The sequence below is a fragment of the Pseudochaenichthys georgianus genome, chromosome 9, assembly GCF_902827115.2.
Source record: "Pseudochaenichthys georgianus chromosome 9, fPseGeo1.2, whole genome shotgun sequence".
NCBI classification, from domain to species: domain Eukaryota; kingdom Metazoa; phylum Chordata; class Actinopteri; order Perciformes; family Channichthyidae; genus Pseudochaenichthys; species Pseudochaenichthys georgianus.
In genome coordinates this window covers 31,946,159-31,965,776 of record NC_047511.1, presented here as the reverse complement: position 1 = coordinate 31,965,776, position 19,618 = coordinate 31,946,159, and positions in this window count along the sequence as shown.

Genomic DNA, 19,618 nt, shown 5'->3' with positions numbered 1-19,618 from the left:
GTGTGAAGAGAAATTGAAGATGTTGTTTAATTGTTGAATATATTTATGATCCACGTCAAGTATTCAGTTTCGGCGGCATTTTCTCAGTTTTTCCAAAGGTCTTCTCATCAGGGCTCTATAAATAAAGAATTACGGCAGATCTGTAATATACAATGCAGCCGAACCGTGTATTACAATGCCGTTATGTGATGACTTTCAAAGAGAAAAGCAAGCACACTCGGAATTAAGTATTATGTTATTCTTTTAAAATGTTTTCCGGATTTCATATCATATAAACACCAAATCCCAGCATGCATTGCGGCTAAAACATCCAATAAGCGAGCTTAAAACCATAGCTGAGGATCTTGGGTAATCGCTCGAAATGCCTACGTCTGTTTCCGGTTATTTTTATTTTGAAATTCAGTTCCTGACGGATGCCAAAAAAGCCCGAGATTATGGAATTAAACCAATAAATAAAAGCAAGGATAATTGAGTGTTATTGGTGAGTAAATAACAGTGTGTTATTTTGAAAAGAATAACAAATTAGAAGGAAAAAAAGATTTAAAAAATACAGATTTCAGTATCCTGAGGCTCTGAGCCCCATTTCTTTTCCTCACAGACGGCAACAAAAGTCCGAAATTATACGATTTCAAATAAAAGCAATAACTGTGGCTTGATATTGAGTAAGAACATGTTTTTATGAACCACACAGCTTCCGGTCTTCCTCGACCCGACCAGAGAAAAAGACGTGCTGCAGGCAGTAGAAATACATTGCTTTTAAAATCGTGCTGTGCAACATGAAAAAAAGGGGCAAATCGTGTTGGTGAACACGAATCAATAGATTAAAAATCGTGTTGGTGAACACGAAATACCGTGAGACTGGGTTGCGTGGAGAGGACCCGCTCGTAACAGGTATCCGGAGAAAAAAGAACGGTGTGTTAATATTTTTTTATCTTTTCCTCCTCTGTGAGAGAAAAAGAAAAAACGTCCTCGCTACAGTGGTGTCGGTAGTGAGGGAAAGCAAGCTAGCAACAGGTGTGTTGTTAGCTTGAAAAAAATCAAAACCTTACCTTAATTTCCGAGGAAAGAAACGGGGAGGTCGATTATAATACTAACTGGTGTGTTAGCATTAACAGTCTTCTTGCGAAGCAGAAGAGTAGCTGGTGAGCGCCCGTCGACCAAAAGTTAGCTTTGGGTTCAGTCTGTGGACTGTTAAGCTAGCCCGGCTACCATCGAGATGTGCTCTGAAGCGAGAAGAGGTGTTTGAATGACGCATGCGAAGTAGCACAAGCTACTTATAGGGGGTGGATTCCCTGACGCTGACGTCAAGATCACCAGCCAATCAGGATTGGGGTAATGAGATTGATGCTTCTGTTTGCTCCGCGATGAGGCGCATCCGATAGTGAGACATCGAATGTTATGAATGAGAACTAACTTTATCTACGTGTTAGCTTTTGCACTATGTTAACTTGCTGCTAGCTTACATTTGGTGTATTATCAAGCTGTTATCAATCCAGGACTTTTAACACTTCAATCTATCTTGCAGTGAAATAGGATGGTAATGTTTTCAGATTTACATTTTTGCTGTCAGGGTCCTCCTGAAAAGGATTACATTGAAACCTTCGACAAACATTTTGGGAAGTTTAAACATGAGTAGGCCTACATTTTCTAAGAGATGCAACGTAATTTGAGGTGATTTTCCTTACATTTTCCAAAAACAACAGCAACGAAACCCTTTACAGTAAAATAACTTTAAATGTGGCAAGCTCATAGTTGCGCTCACTCTAACAATCAAACCATTTCAGCAAACCTATCAACAAGTATTATTTATATGAAAGTATAACAAATTATTCACATTGGAATTTAAAACAACCTAATTTTCTCACAAACTGTATGTAATACCTTTCTTATTTTACATGGTCACAGACAGGTTTATTCTAAAGACTACTGAACAGAGTACAATGAGTCACGTTGAAATGAACACATTTTTACCAAAAGAACACAATATTCTCAGTCCTGCTGGGCTGCTTGTTGGTTTTTTAAATGAAAGAAAACAATGAAGAAAATCTGCCATTTACTCAATGGCTTTTTCTTCGTCTTTGTGCTCTCATTTAACAAAGCTGCTTTCCGGACATAACCTTGTTAAGATTAAATAAAGCATGCATGTTTGCAGGTGTTGTAAACAATTAGAAGATGATAAACTATTTCCAAATAACATAAAACAATATTTCAACAAATGAAGGCAGAATCATGCAACACTGAATTTGTTTTATTGCTCCAAAAGCAATTTTCCCCATAATGTAATAAATGCTCCGTGAGATTTTGCTCATTGCAATAGAGTTAGAGTGCCAACTTGTTTAGTGCTCTGTAAAATTTGAATCTTATGTTTTTTGTATTAAATTACCTCAATCTAAGACAAAACAGCGACCATGAAATGTGAAGAAAACTAAAACGAGAATTTGAAGAAAGCATGACAATTGTCTCTTGCAGAGTTTAGATTTGGTTACATGCATAATAAGTTACTGTAGCTTCAGATTCCTTATACTAGTTGCTAGTTAAAGAGCAGTCATTTCACGAGAGAAAACGCCTTTATACCCATAATAATAAAGTCAATAGGAATCAATAGGGTTGTTTAAACATAACATCTTTTTTTTTCATTTACAGAGGAAGCAGCTAACATGGCTCTGTCTGAAGGTAAAACCTTGAAAGAGCACCTTTATTGCTTCGAATTGCATGTTATGAGTTGTTGAAGAAATGCTCCAACAGGACCTTTCAAACAGCCTGTGTATATATGCTATACTACAAAAGTAAACAGGTATTTAGTTTAAACCTTTATATATGGTTTAAACGCTGTTTTGCAGAAGCATTTTTGTGTTTCCTCTAAATTCTGTCCTGTAGTGCAGATCATATTTTACTTACTGTATTATGTGAAAAGCTATTTTGGATGCCATTGGATTTGTATGATAATATTATCATATGTGTAATGTTGACAGTGTCAGTTATTTGGTCAGAATGCAGGGGGTGATTTTGGCGACCCTCTCATCCCATTTCCACATATGGCTGTTAACCCTCAAGAGCTTCCCACAAAGGGGGCCATAATATGTGTTACTCTGTTTCACTGTGTTAAAGCTAAAGATAATCTAGACACAGTTAACATCATTTAGATACTGCTCATAATGACCCAGGAAAGAGGAAAATCATAAGTCACCTACATGTGTGCAACTAAAACCTTTGCAAATTACAATTTCCACAGCATCATCAGCCATTTTCACCCCATATTCATTTTTACTCTGTAACCATCAAAGTTGTATTTAATTTTAATTTGTGTTGTAAAAGCCAGATGCTCAGAGAGGGAACAGAGACAGGTTGATCCCTCCCGAGGGGGTGAAAATAGAGACAGGAAACATGTTCTCACCATCAATAAAATCCTGTTTCGAAACAGGGTTTTGAAGCAAAACAGCATCATCTTACATTTTAGATGGTGTATAATTGAGTCTATAGAGGTCTATATAGTCTATATAGTATTCCCCCTAAGACTTCATACTTCCTGAAACATGTTAACAAGAGGAAGGGAAACAGTTATACAAACATTTGAATTTTGTATTTGTATTGACTGTATTTTGCATGGCTAAGAGGCAAACAAGGGGCTTTGTGGGCACTCTAGGTGGAATAAGAGTGTGAAAATCATCTCTCTTTCCCCACCAGTCTGTGCAGTCCTGACAGGCTTTGACAAAGGGAGCTGCAAGCTAACAGACTTGACAACAAGTGCCTGCGACAACCATACAAATTAAGGATGACTTATGATGAAGTATTGTGGTCGGGGAGGCAAGACAGAAAGTACCAGGACTTAATTTGTGTCAGACTAGCAATGATGGTAATGAATTCCTGCGGTTGGCTTACACTCTGTGCCAAGGTCCTGAAATTCATGCAGTGAAGATACTGCATGTAGATGCCAAACACAAAGAGCAAGCATTTATTGCATTAAATAAATTCCTCTTGATCTTTTATGTGAATAATTTCTTCGATTTTATGTCCTTTTCAATTTAAAAAATATCGTACAGTATTTGGTCATAGCTCTGACCCTGATTTTCAAGTTCATTTTAGAGGCTGATCATTTTATCCATAAAGTAAATGACCTTTTATTGAGAATGTCAATAGGAGGATCTGGTTACCTATGTTGAGGGAGAGGGAGGAACCTAATTGCTCCCAGTGAGTGCAGTCTGAGGACTTGATTAGACCTTCAACCACTTCTCATGTTTTTCATTTGTGTGGTGACGACCTTCCTCCTGACTGAAATCAGCCCGGGCTCATTCCATGTCCACTGCTCTCTAGAGATTCATGCACCAGTGACTCCAACTGGCTGCTGAATTCATTCTGGTAAAAAATTCTGTTAACTCTTTTAAAAGCACAGAGTTCGTTATAACCATTCTGGAAAGAATGTGTCTTTTAATATTTATCATGGATACTATTTGGTTTTGTGCTGCATAGATACAATCTTAGTGCTTAAATTGCCTTGAATCCTATCCTGATCTGGCACAACTTGACTTTTTCTAATTCAGTTTAGGATAGACGTCTTTATTCAAACAACAAGCACAACCCAATATGTATGGCATTTTAAATTACTTCACTTTGAATCTTGATAATTTGTCATTTTTTTGCTTTTAACTAAAAAAACAGTAGAATGTTCATATCTTCCTAATGATATGGTAAAACATGTAGAGTTGTCTGCTTTTAAAGCTTGTGCTGCCTTTTTTTCTTGCTATTTTTTTGATCAAGGAAGTACAGCCACAAAAAGAGCGAGACAGAAAGAGAGAAAAAAAACGGAAATCACAATTATAGCGCTCAACTGACCCACCTGCCATTAGCAAGATGAATTAGCTGGGGCCATGCTAGTGACAACAGCTACAGAGGGAAAATGATCCCGGTGCCTCACAGACCTGGGCTCCCAGACACCACCAGGAAGTAGACAGGGGCCGCTCGGACCCCAGAGACCCAGAGAGGGAGAGGAGGTGGGGGGAATAAACAAGATAAACACATTTACTAAGGCTGCGATTGTGGGGAAGAGTGATAGGGCTTTACTTCTTGTGCAATAAAATAAATTATGCAGCACAGTGGTGCAGATTGTAGCACAGATCAACAAAGTATAGACACACTGGTTATGCTGCTTTCTGAGGTGATTTTTGAAGCACAATGAAGCTTAATGCAGAGAAATGTGAAAAGTCCCAAGGGGTTTTTGATGAATGCAAATAAACACAGTGTTGTTCTAATGTCACATGGTTTATCAGTCAGTCTACAGTTTTTCTTGGTTTTATAATGATATGATGATGTCTGTGTGTAAGAGCAACCCAGTCTCACAGCATTTCGTGTAGTCACGACATTTGATCTATTGATTCGTGTTCACCAACACGATTTTCACCTTTTTTTCGTGTCACACAGAACAATTTTAAAAGCAATGCATTTCTATTGGTAGTGTGTTTCGTGCCTGCAACACGTCTTTTTTTAATTTTTTGTCCGGTCGGGTCTTGGAAGACCGGAAGCTGTGTGGTTAATAAAAACATGTTCTTTATATATACAGTCTATGGTTCTTACTCAATATCAAGCCTCGGTTATTGTTTTTAATTTTAAATCGTATAATGTCGGACTTTTTTTGCTGTCAGTGAGGAAAATAAATGGGGCTCAGAGCCTCAGAATACTGAAATCTGTATTTTTTGTAATCTTGTTTTCCTTCTAATTTGTTATTCTTTTCTAAATAACACACTGTTATTTACTCAATAATAACACACAATTATCGTTGTATTTATCGTTTGATTCCATAATCTTCCATAATTTTTTTGGCGTCCGTCAGGAACTGAATTTCAAAATAAAATAACCGGAAACAGATACACAGCCACTGAACTGATTACCCAAGATCCTCATGTCACGATCTGTCTTTATGGTGTCTTGTCTAGATCTATTTATCGGATTCAGATTCAGTTCCTAAAACTACATTTTCGCAGGAAGGCCGAGAGGATATTTCTGACTCGCTATCATCACTGGATACCTCGTACAATCCTTCTTCTTTGTCTGGTATATTTGCCCTTCCACGTTCATTCTGCATAGACGCCATGGTTTGTTATTGTTTCGTCTTCCTGAGTTTTCCTCACTTCCGGTTTGGCTGAATCGATCATTTCGTTTCTAAAAAAGTTTGGGGAAGCTGCAATAAAGTGCTTCTAACATGCGTAAGGCAATTATTATATTTTTTTAATCAGGTGTGATTGTTTTGGTACGTAATTATGCTTGTATATAAGTTAAAACGAAACTATTTGGGGTTCAATTTCCACTATCCCTTTGACAGGCCAGGCCATCGGGAAACCTCCCGGTCCTCCCGATGGCCTGTCCGGGCCTGCTGGCACCATACGCCTTGGTGGGTTCCGCCTGAAGTCAACCCGTGCTTCTGCCCCAGTTCCTGCTCCTGTCCAGGAGTTGTATTCCGGAACTCGTCTGGCTTATGGAGGTCCACGGAGTATTCAGGCAGTTGCTAAGAGGAGTCGTCGCAAGGCCAGGCTAGCAGCCTGAGCCCCAACAGCCATGGTTCCGGCTACAGAACCAGCCCACCATGGTTCCGTCCCCAGTTCTGGCCCCAGCAGCCATGGTTCCGGGTCCCAGTTCTGGCTCCAGCAGCCATGGTTCTAGCCCCAGTACAGGACCCAGCAGCCATGGCTCCATGCTCCGGTACCGGCCCACGCAGCTTTGCTTCCATACTCCATTACCTGGCTTACACAGCCAGGGTCCAGGCTTCCGCTCCGCGCCCAGCAGCCATGGTTCCAGACCCAGTTCTGGCACCAGCAGCCATGGTTCCAGCCCCAGTTCTGGCCCCAGCAAACATGGTCCCAGGCTCGAGTCTCCTCTCCTGGGCCTTCTCAGGTCTCCTCTCGAGCTACCTCTCGAGTCACCTCTCAAGCCTCCTCTCGAGTCCACTCTCAAGTCTTCTCTCCAGTTCCCTTTCAAGTTCCTTCTCGAGTCCCCTCTTGAGTTCCCTTTCAAGTCATATCTCAAATCTCCTCTCGAGTTACCTCTCGAGTCACTGTTCAAGACACTTCTCAAATCCCCTCTCGAGTTCCCTCTCGAGTCTCTTCTCAAGTCTCCTCTCGAGTCACCTCTCGAGTTCCCTCTCCAGTCACCTCTCGAGTTCTCTCTCGAGTTCTCTCTCGAGTTACCTCTCGAGTTTCCTCTCGAGTTCCCTCTCAAGCCCTCTCTCAAGTTCCCACTCAAGTCCCTACTCAAGTACCGTTGGAGGTTCCGCTGGGGGTCCTGCTAACCCTTTGTCCTGTCCCGTTGGAGGTCCCGCCATCTACTCTCCTGCCGGGGGTCCTGCCAACCCTGTGTCCTGTGCCGTTGGAGGCCCCGCCAACTACTCTTCTACCGGGGGTCCTGCCAACCCCATGTCCTGTTTCATTGGAGGCCTCGACATCATATGTCTCGCCGGGGGTCCTGCCAACTCCTTGTCCACTTCCGTGGGGAATCTTGCCGACACCTGTTCCACCGGCTCTGGTTACTGTCCGGTCAACACCGGCTCCTGCCCGGTTCCCTGAGAGCTGTGGTCTTCGCCCCCCCTTGAACTCTGCCTTGCCCCCGGGCCGTCCGCCCGAGAACCCCTCCTTGAACTCTGCCTTGCCCCCGGGCCTCCGCCCGAGTCCCCCTCTTTTTGAACTTTACCTTGCCCCCGGGCCGCCCGCCCGAGATCCCTTCCTGGTCCTCTGCTGTGCTCCTGGGCGGTCAGCTCAGTCCCGTCCTCCTGACCCCCTCCACCCACCCTGGTGGCTTAGTGATACTGTCTGTCTTTTTTCGGATCGTCTTGTGTAGTTTGACGGTGAGTGTTCTGTTTTGTCTTTGTTATATCCTAGCCTTGAAATAAAGGAGTTTTTTCAGTTTATATCTGGATTTGGGTCCTGCTTCCAACATACACCGTAACACCTCAGCTATGGTTTAAGCTCGGTGATTGGATTGTTTAGTCGCAATGCACGTTTGGATATGGTGTTTATGCGATATGAAATCTGAAAAACATTTAGTAATAATACTTTATTCCGAGTGTGCTAGCTTTTCTCTTTGGAAGTCAGTCATCAAATAACGGCATTGTAATACACGGTTTGGCTGCATTAAATATGACACATCTGCCGTAGTTATTTATAGAGCCCTGATTAGAAGACTTCTAGACAAACTGGAAGAATTACCACGGAAACTGAATATGTGACGTGGATCATAAATATATCAGCAGTTAAACAACATCTTCAATTTCTCTTCACACAATACGTCTCCTTGCAGTATCAACATTAATTTGGCTGACTTTTATATTTGATCCAATTCGTAGATTGGTTATATTTACACCATAACGGTGCACAGCTGATAGAAAGGGACTTGTAGTTTTTAAAGATATTACTGCTTTTCTTTGAATGTAAGAATGTAAATACTGAGTCTGAAATAATAGTCAGGGGTTTTTGGGTGATGGGAGACACATTTCAATAACTTACCATTAAATGACGGATATACCTTTCTGTCTGTTTTACAAATCAGCTATTAATGTGTAGAAGTAAAACATGTGAAATAATATAGCAATATGCTGTAAAATTGTGAAAACATGAATAAAACTACACATCTTCAGATGTTATACATAAGTGTCCTACACTAATTATAAAAAGTTATTATGGCTGTGTGTACCTTGTGTGCACCGCCTAGTGGTGAAAGCACGTTATTGTTTTAATGAGTTATATTCGATGAAAAAAATATTAAGAGTACATACTTTCATAAGGGGAATGTAGAAGGTCAATGATAGAAATATAGAATATAAAAAATCAAGAAGATACTGTAAGTGATCTCTACAATAAAACAGTTTAGTGCCGGACGTCCAAAGATATTAATAGGAGGATGTGCAAAACAGAAAAACGAATTAACCTTTATTCAAACATTAAATACTTTAGATTAAAGGTGGGGTAGGTAAATTTGAGAAACCGGCTCGAGATCGCTAGAATTTGAAAATACACAACCGGAGAAAATCTGCCACTTCCTTATAGAGCCCCTCCTCCAACACACACGAACGCGCACATGACCAATGAGGGCACGAGATAAGTTTGTGCCCCGATGGAAGGCTGACAGGCAGGTAGGTCATCCAAGCCGTAATACTGTAGCCGGGCCAGCTAAACGGATTGGATGTACTTTTTACAGTATTACGGCTTCTACAGATGACATTTTTTTATGGATTTTTTGTCAAAGCACTTAAGATATTCATTGCTATCGGGAGGTTAAGAGCATTACATATAATATAACAAAAAGTGTATCTCGAGCCGGTTTCTGAAACTTACCTACCCCACCTTTAAGGTCTTCTTTTAAATAAGAAAGAAGCTTTGGGGGTATCTACAGATAAATATTAAGCCTGACAAAGTACTTAACGTCTAATATATTGCTTTCCTGCAATGTTAACTATGTTGAAGCACTTATTTTAACTGATATTATACATATGAATTATACTCTTATAAGATGTATGTATAGTATAAGAAATGTGCAGAATACGACAGTTTAATGGTGGAGGTATACACACATATTGAGACCCTAGATAACAAACTGTCCTTCACGGCAAACATCACTGATACAACCCGCTGCTGCAGATACACTCTTTACTACATCAGGAGGATACGTCCCCACCTGACCCAGAAAGCGACGCAGCTTCTGGTCCAGGCTCTCGTCATCTCACGCCTACTGTAGACTACTGCAACTCCCTCCTGGCTGGTCTACCTGCATGTGCCAGCTGACTTCTGCAGCTCATCCAGAATGCAGCGGCTCGTCTCGTCTTCAAGCTTCCTAAATTCTCCCACACCACGCCGCTCCTCCACTCCCTTCACTGGCTTCCGGTAACTGCTAAATTCCACTTCAAGACACTGGTACTTGCGTACCATGCTGCGAATGGATCTGGCCCTTCCTACATCCAAGACATGGTTAAACCGTACACCCCAGCACGTGCACTCCAGCTCTGCATCAGCCAAACAGCTTGCTGCACCCACACTGCGAGGGGGACCCAAACCCATCAGCAAAAACACGTCGGTTTGCTATACTGGCTCCAAAATGGTGGAATGAGCTCCCCATTGAAATCAGGACAGCAGATAGCTTGCACATCTTCCGGCGCAGACTGAAAACTCATCTCTTTCGACTCCACTTCGAGCGATAGAATTATTAACAAAGCACTTATATACTAATAAAGGACTGGCTTATCTAAAGCCAGTTGAGTAGCACTTGAAATGTTTTTGCTCTATGAAACCTGATGTACTTATATGATTCTGTTTTCTTCAAGTTTGTATTTTGTTGGTCGAACGCACTATTGTAAGTCGCTTTGGATAAAAGCATCAGCTAAATGCAATGTAATGTAATAATATAATGTAATATTGATAGATGTCTTGTAATGCACTGTTGAGGAACCGGCGACCCAAGTTTTTCATTCATTGCATAACTACACCGTAGCTGTGTATATGAGATGTCAATAAACCTTAGAAGATCTTGAAATCTTGAAAGGGATGTGCAAAATAGCCATTATATACAGTCTTTAATGAACTATTAGTAGAGAATAATGAGTAATGAATATACTTTATAGGGATCTGCAGATAAATGTTTAGTCTTCTCAAGCACCAACTAACAAATATCTCGCCTGATTGTTGGCATTTGACAATCACCTTCCCTGAATTTTACTCAGGTGTAACTAAAGTCTGTTTATATTTCACATCATTAATCAGAATCTGCTGGTCCTGTTCGAGTCCAGGTTTGGATAGTCTGCCGTGGTTTCGTTCCATTTCAAAGAGCTGTTTGAAGCTCGGCGTAACCTTGGCGCACTGCCACTCCAACATCCAATCCCCGAGCTTGAAGATTAATCACGGGGACTCTAGTCCCAAACAATAGCTGGGGATTATGGGTAGTGTAGTGTCTTCGGCCATCCTAAACGCCGAAATGTATTTTCGGATTTCATATGGCATTAACACCATATCCCAATGTGCATTGCGGCTAAAACATCCAATCACCGAGCTTAAACCATAGCTGAGGATCTTGGGTAATCAGTTCAGTGGCTGTGTATCGCAATGATGCTCGAAATGTCCCATATAGGCCTACGTCTGTTTCCGGTTATTGTTATTTTTAAATTCAGTTCCTGACGGACGCCAAAAAGCCAGAGATTATGGAATTAAACAAATAAATAAAAACATGGATAATTGTGTGTTATTGTTGAGTAAATAACAGTGTGTTATTTAGAAAAGAATAACAAATTAGAAGGAAAAAAAGATACAAAAATACAGATTTCAGTATCCTGAGGCTCTGAGCCCCATTTATTTTCCTCACAGACGGCAAAAAAAGTCCCACATTATACTATTTAAAATAAAAACAATAATCATGGCTTGATATTGAGTAAGAACATGTTTTTATGAACCACAGCTTCCGGTCTTCCAAGACCCGACCGGACAAGAATACGTGGTGCAGGCATGAAACACACTACCAATAGAAATACATTGCTTTTAAAAACGTTCTGTGTGACACGAAAAAAAGGTGAAAATCGTGTATCAATAGATTAAATGTTGTGACTATAACACGAAATGCCGTGAGACTGGGTTGGTAAGAGGGCTGCATTGTTGCTATATGCTGCTGTTTACAACATACAGTGCAGCTGTTGTTATGAATGATGTTTAATCTGAGAAGATTACAGACCCATCTCTGTCGCTTTGCTCTAATGCAAGGGGAAATACTTTCTGAATACAAATTAAAAATAGAATCTACAATTCATAATAAATGTGTATTTATTGATATTTATGATATGATTTAAACATGTCCTCTGTTTTCTTTTAAACATTATAATGCATAAGGCAATTCAAGCATTGTCTCTTCATAATTGCTCAAACTTACATTTCCCATGATGCAATTTGATGCATTTATCATTGTCTGGTAAATGCCAGGCAGGGAAAGTGTTGTGTTCTATTCACTGTTATCGTGTACCACTTTCCAGTGAAAACCATACAGCATATGCTCACCTTAAACTGGCTTATCAAACATCTTCTGATATATCCTGTGACAACGTTAGGTTTAAATCATACACTTTTTATTCCCAAAGCAAACTCATGGACCCGGTCAAAGGTCACGTAAAGAATGTGTGTCTCAGGAAGTTTAACATCTCAAATGTATGGATGTTGCCCAAATGTCAATTGTTTCACATCACTGGATGAACGTGACAAAAAGGCCAAATGTCATGATCAGGAATCTGTTGATATATGTCCTCATAAATGCAAACTCACTTAATGTCATTTCCTCTTAACAATCTCAAATGGTCAATATCTTTATGCTCGTCAGGTTTGATGGCCAAGGGTGGTAGAATGACTGATGGCATGTTAAATATGACATCATGCCAGTGGGCATCTTCTGTGAGCGCAGGACCAGTGAGGTCACTGGTCTTCTAATGACTTCCTCAGGGTTCAGAGCCTCCCTCCATCCCTCTTCTCCTTATCCAATCAATGCATGGTCCTCCACACTTCTGCACATTATTCTATATCAATAGTTGAGAATAAAAAAAGAAGACCCATTTATGAAGTTATAAAATATTACATTTTCTTTTCGATTCCATATTTCACACCAGATTAATTGAATTTTAACATGTTTGCTTTTATTATGGTAATTTCCAATGACTATTTAATGGTGATTTGTAAAGAAGTAAGTTCCTATGAAAGACAACTACATGTTGTTTGCTAGCCAAAACTCTGGTTGCTGGACAAATATGTCCTCAGTATAACCGCCTCACATCTGTATTTGTTCTGCTCTGAATCATAGGTGGCCCAAAGCTGTCTTGATAAATAGCTACTCCAGGCAAGTATGGTGTATGCTCTCTGACACTATAGGTCACATAACCTTGTTGTCGGGACTAAGACTAATGCAATGTGAAGTGTCAAGTTATTATACTGAAACTAGACTGTGGAGCGGAACCTGAGCCACTGTGGTGATAGCAAGTAGGTGAAACAAGGCAAGGTGAATGTAAAAAGGTCATAAAAGGAGGAGATACTGAGCAAATGAGGGGCTATGGAGGGGGAAATATTCAACACTAAGTGGGTCTTGCTGGTAGTGAAGAGGGGCACTGAGGTTCTTGGTAGTCAACGTAAATCATAATTGGCTGCTCCGAGCCGGAGCGATGCAAAACACAATGCTGACTTGCTAGTCTCACATGATGCCAGGAAGGGAATGTGTTTGTTTATTTCAGGAGAACTAAATAATGCAGTAATAATCCTCCTCTCCATGTCTCCCGAGCAAATGCCTCAGCACCTGTCAAGAATTTGCAGTATGTTGTCTATTGAGAGAGTTGCAAGAAGAAAACATGTTATTATTACAAAGCCAAGTAACTAAAGTAATTGTCTGCAGATGGCAAAAACAAGCCACAGCTGTTAATACAGTGTGAAACATAAGATATGAAATATAAATGTAGCGGCGAGGGACTGAGAACAAACTGCATCAGACCAAAAGCTAATGACTTCCCATTACACAATGTAGCCTATAGCCAAACTGCACTAGATAGGGCATGGAGGAGTGAAAATGTGTTGTACAAATTTGTTTTTATTTCAAGTAATTACCCGAATCAAAGCAGCTGGGTGGTGGATTTCAGGTTTGGATTGATTTCAGTAAAATGGTAATATTGTTTGTTACCACTTTCATCTCTGTCCTCTAAATAACCAGCAGCAGGCTAGTTTTGCTAAGCATAAACACATCAAGCTTGTGGAAACTTCTAGCCTCGCTCCGTCCAACGGAGAATAATAACCTACTATAAAGCTCATGCATTACCATGTAATAGCATGTTTGTTTACAATAGACTGGCTACAAGCAATCATTTGATTTTTTTTTTGCAGCAGTAACTTCCTTGAGTCCTTTCTTGTCAACACAAACACAACATGGGTAAGTCCCTATAATAAAGGATTTCTGATTCTGATCTGATTCCCTACACCTAGGAAAAGAATAGTCCAGCAATCCACATAAAACCTTGACAGATTATGAGATAGCCAAGCTAGCGGTTTCCCTTTCCCCCACTAATCTTAGCTAACTCACTGCTAGTTGTAGCCTCATGTTTAGCTTACTGGTATCCATCATCCTATCCAACACTTGTAAAGAAAAACAATAAGCATATTACCCACAATGTCTAACAATTCATTTTAAAGTAGCCTATGTTCAGACACAAGCACATTTGACAAAAAAGGTCTTTATGCAGCTAATCTTCATTAGCAACACACATCGTTTGTAGTTGCAACATTAGCAATTTGTGCCAAAACCTCTTTATGTCACTCATGCAATCCTGGGGGAATTAGAGTTTTGACTTTGTATGCTATCAATCCGCCTTGAATAAAACAACTGCCTTAACATACAGTGACACACACATTTAGCTAATTGTTGGGTTCATAATAAATGGAGACAGCGTGGTCATATGGATCAGCTTTCAAAAAACAAACCTTTGCTCTTTATTCTGAACTGAATTGATGGTAGTTGTGATCTCATGATGCCATCCCAGATGACACACTACAGTACATTGAACAAAACACACATTGCCTACACAGACAAAGATACACAGGAGAAAACATACAGAAGCATACTGCACTGCTGCTGGAAATAATCAATGAGAGGATAGGTTCAACACAACTATACCCTTTTTCAGAGACTAGATGCACTAAGAAGAAATGACTGCTCTCTGCAGACTCTGCGAGATGCTGAAACATCTAATGTGTTGCTGCAGTTAACAATGATGAGGGTGAACAATAAGGTTCGTACTGGTTATAATATTCAGATATAAGTCTGTCAGTACAGCAGCTCAAAACGACGCTGAATAAACGGAGAAGCTTTTGATAATCTTTCTCAGCGTGTTGTCATCCTTCTTTGAATTATGCCACCTCAAGCAAGAGGAAATGTAGCAAGGATATTTAACAGGCCATTTCATGTTTTGGATAAAAAGAACATCAGAAGCATCCAGTCACAAACATGTTGTCACATTCGGTAGACTTGTCACTTTATATGTTTCTTTTTTAAAGCTTTTACATGAATTGAGTCTGTTGTCTGGCATGCTTATGCAATGACCCACTTGCCATATCTTGGATAACAAACAGGTTCAGCTGCTTTATCAGTTTTCCAGAAGTTGACAACAGGATCATTTTTGTTTGGATGTCAGGATGTATATACATGCAAAGAAAGGGAGACAGAGACAGGACACACTGGGCGAGAGGGAAAGAAAACACGAGACAAAAACCAGGGGGGTAGTTCAACACAGGATATTTAATAAACATACTTAGATTTAAGATAGATTTAGTTAACTTAGAGATGCGCATCTCAAAAACATACGCCAAAAGTTACACTACTTATTTAAAACAAATAATAGTTAAATTATTAAATCAAGTGTCCTAACATATCGTTATGAAGGACACAATATATTATTATTTTCCAGTCTAAACAGCCTCAAACCACAGATAGCTGTGTGTCCCATTCTTATGATGTCACCGGATCATTCTCCAAACAACAGGTTATTTCTCACGACACAGCCACTGCCCATCAACTATTCTGGATGCACTCACCATACCGTGCCTTGCCAATCCAACACATGTTCCCATCAGCCTTAACAGGTATCGAATTGTCCGTTGGCATGCCCTGCCAATCCTTAGATGACATACCAAGAACAAATAATATTCACAGTAAATAAGGAAATCCAGAAATGTTATCTACAAGAAACATATAAGATATATAGAGCAAGAGCAGTGTTTTAGATAAACTGAGTTAGCCGTAGATTGAAAAGACAATATGAGTAACCTTTGGTGTAACAATATACCATTTATATATGTGTTGTGTACACATGGAAAATAGATGCTCGCATGCCATGATTTGTACAATAAATATGCCTCACAACTTTCCTAATAAACAATAAAAACCAAAGGTTAGTCAATTTTTCTAAACAAAATGTCTCAATAAATGTACTTAACGCATTTTTTCCATATAAAATATGCTTATTGCAAAGTGTAAGCACATGAACCACTTTAAGGAATATTTTCAGGATGCTAGGCGCTTTTTTTTAGCATTGTGACAGTATACATATCCCTGTCTAACACATTGTCTATTATTTATTGGTTTAATAACACATCTTTAAACACAATATATGTTTCTTAAAAAAACATTTAATACATAATAATGAATTAAGTATTTTAATCAAAACCTGATTCACCTAAAGTAATTATAGAGTTGTCACCACAATGCGTTTAATTTGACTACTTGTTTGGCTTTATATGAATTGTATGTGTTCCACAATGGAGGTTACATCTACCTGACATGTTGACTTGCTTTGTTATAAAGTCTTTTTGAAGCCAAAGTACAATAGGCTCAAATTTTGAATATGCAGGCAGCTATTGATTTAACATATTTACATGATCTAATTATCTAATTTTTATTGTATTAAATGATATTAATGTAATGTGTTTGTATATGTTTGGGAGAGAGATAGACACAGATAAAAAAAAAAGACGGATTCATGTTTTTGTTGCAGTTTTTGTTGTTGTTGTGACTTGGTGTCAGTGTATTTGAGCAGCACAAAGGCAGCCCTTGCTTGCTGACACGCGTCTGCTAAGAGGTAAGGCAAACATCTGTCTCCTGTCACAAGCCTTCACATGCTTGCGTTTGCCCAACAAGCTATGATAAGCCACCATCGGTTCAGAGATGAGGCTGCGTGTGATCGTAAAGCAATCTTCGAACAAGAAAATGGGCGAATGGGTTGAAAGGAAATTGAAAATGAACTTCTTAAGATGTAAGAAGAGGTGGGATCAAATGTTAATTAACTCTACTGTTTTAAGCTCAAAGGCCACTCAGGACTCATCTAGTAATAGAAGCCGGTGCAGCTGAAGAGATCAGTGCAGGTCCATTATACTCCTGCTAAGTAAATCAAATGTACACCACTCTCAGGCTCATGGCTTTATGAGCATCTCATGAAGCAAGCTCTAAGAAAGCTAAAATCATTATGCAAAGGGGAGAGTCCAGAAGACATGAAGTACCATGTTAACCATATCTGTTAAATGAAGGGGAAAGATGGATTTTTTAAATATATATCTAAAAGAAAATGAACAAATGTACCATGAAAAGTCTGGAAAAAGTGAATAAATGCACAAGTTGTTGTACATGAAAAGAAGGTATTTTATTTTATATCAGCATCCCTATTTGATAGTAGCACTCTCCCCATTACTCTTGTTTAGATGCAATATTGTCTGATAGAAATATAAATACATTTAAAGATGCAGAATCCAATCTGTGGGGTTTATTTCACATTGGTTTAGGCATTTTATTTTATTTGTTGTTAATTATATATGCTTCTCTGTGACTGTCTCTTAAAACAATGCCTTATTAATTGGGAATTGGAGTATGGGGATGTCAGGTATATCTCAGATAAAAGCCTATGTGTGATGAAATCAGGTGCATTAAGTGTTTCAATTATTAAAGTGCACCTATCATGCTATTTTTAGGCAATAGCATAGGTCTCAGATATATAAAAATATATAAAAAACATGTCTATGAAGTGTTTTGCAGATCACCCATTCTAGCCATGCCTCATATCCCTCTATTTCACTTCCTGTTTCAAAAGTTATAAAGCTTTAAAAAAAAAAATTGATAACAAAAAAAGGAGGGGCCTGAGCTCATGCGGGACCCGGCAGAGTTTACTGTCTAAACTAAATACTGCCGTGATGAAACGCCATATCATGGATTATCAAGGATTATTTCTGAAACAGTCTGGAGCTCAAAGGCTTTCTCTCTTGCCGGTTATACCACAAGGTGAGTTCCTTTTTACTTCCTGCTTCTTCACACACATGCGCTCTAGTACAGGTTAGCTCTGAGTGTTAGCAATGCTAATGTAAACACTGACCATATTATGTCCAAAACAGTCGGGCATTGTTTCTGATAGCAACTTTCTGATAGTGCCGTGGGTCCGCCGCCGATATGACGTCATATCGGATGCAAATCTGGATCAGCTCCGCTGTACCCCCGTTTTTAGAGATTTGGGTACGGAGGAAAAGAGAGAGGGTTGAACAAATGTATATCAGCCTTCACAATAACCTGCTTTTTGGAATATCATAATTATTCCATAAATCCACCCTAGTTGCATAAACTAACCATGTTGTTAGCGGTTTGTGTGTATAAAGAGTCAGATTTAAAACATGAATAATAGATATATGCCAGTTTATGAATTTCAGTTTGAACCTCCGACCAATTTAATTAAGCGATAGTGATGCAATTACAGCTTTTTACATTTTAATATAAACAATTTCTCCTTAGAAATACAGAATAACATGGGTCTGTGAACAACGCACTACAAGCTATAAATCAAACCGTGAAAGAATTACATTTTACATTTAATCTAATATGAACTGTACCTTAATAATATAAATGATATCTTTCTCTATGTGCATATTGCTAATATAATTCTGGATTTCCATATTTAATGATGCATGCTTTTCATGGTGAATTTTACTTAGAAAATGTCGTCTTTAATGAACCTTACACAAATCTTTAATAGACATAATCTCAGAAAATGTAACTTCTTTATTTAAAAGGTTCTGGGGCCAATTTTGCTGAGTGCTGTACTTAAAATTCAATAGTTGAAGTCTTGGGGAGGTAAATGTATCTATTTGTAAAGGAAGAATGAGCAAATAGATCGTAATTCAAATGGCAGGGTAAAGCAGTATGGACTTCAAATGGTTTCATAATTCCTGTGAGAGGAAATATGCATGCATTTAATAACAATAACAATGTAGTGAACTAGCTTGTATAGAGGCACTAAATGTGAAATAAAAACAACGGTGAACTTCTGCAAAACCTCCCTCAAGCAGAATGCAATCATGTTTAATAACCGTAACAAAAACACAGTGGTATGCAAAGCAATTTCCTTAAAGTTGTTTTGTTTATTTACCTCAAAGGCACTTCTCTTTTATTTTAAATTGCTATGATGCATTTGGACATGTGTGGCATGGGTGTGATATCAGGATAAAGATAGGATTTCCAGAGAAAGGTGTTCAATGAAGTTCTGCACTGGTTGAGTGGACAAATGTGCTCTCCTGGGAAACCGTCTGTGCTCTGCGCTTGAATTAAACTCATGCGAGGCTGTTACATCTCTTTCTCTTTTTCCTGGGTATCTACACTCATATGTTGAACTCAAAACACACTCAAATGTGCACACACACACACACACACACACACACACACACACACACACACACACACACACACACACACACACACACACACACACACACACACACACACACACACACACACACACACACACACACACACACACACACACACACACACACACACACACACACACACACACACACACACACACGTGTTATAAATTAGCTGCACATTGTGAACAGGAATATTCTATTTTTGCAGTACTGTACAAAAACACTTTGATTCAGGAGTGATAATGACTGATATATAAAACACTGGACAACAAGCACTAAAGGAAGACAGCAAAGAAGAACTCGGCCCTGAGAAAATGAGAATACATGGATGTCAATCTGGAATGGGTAATCAATGATCCATTTAAGGCTGTCTTTACAAAAACAGACAAAATAGCCTGAATTAG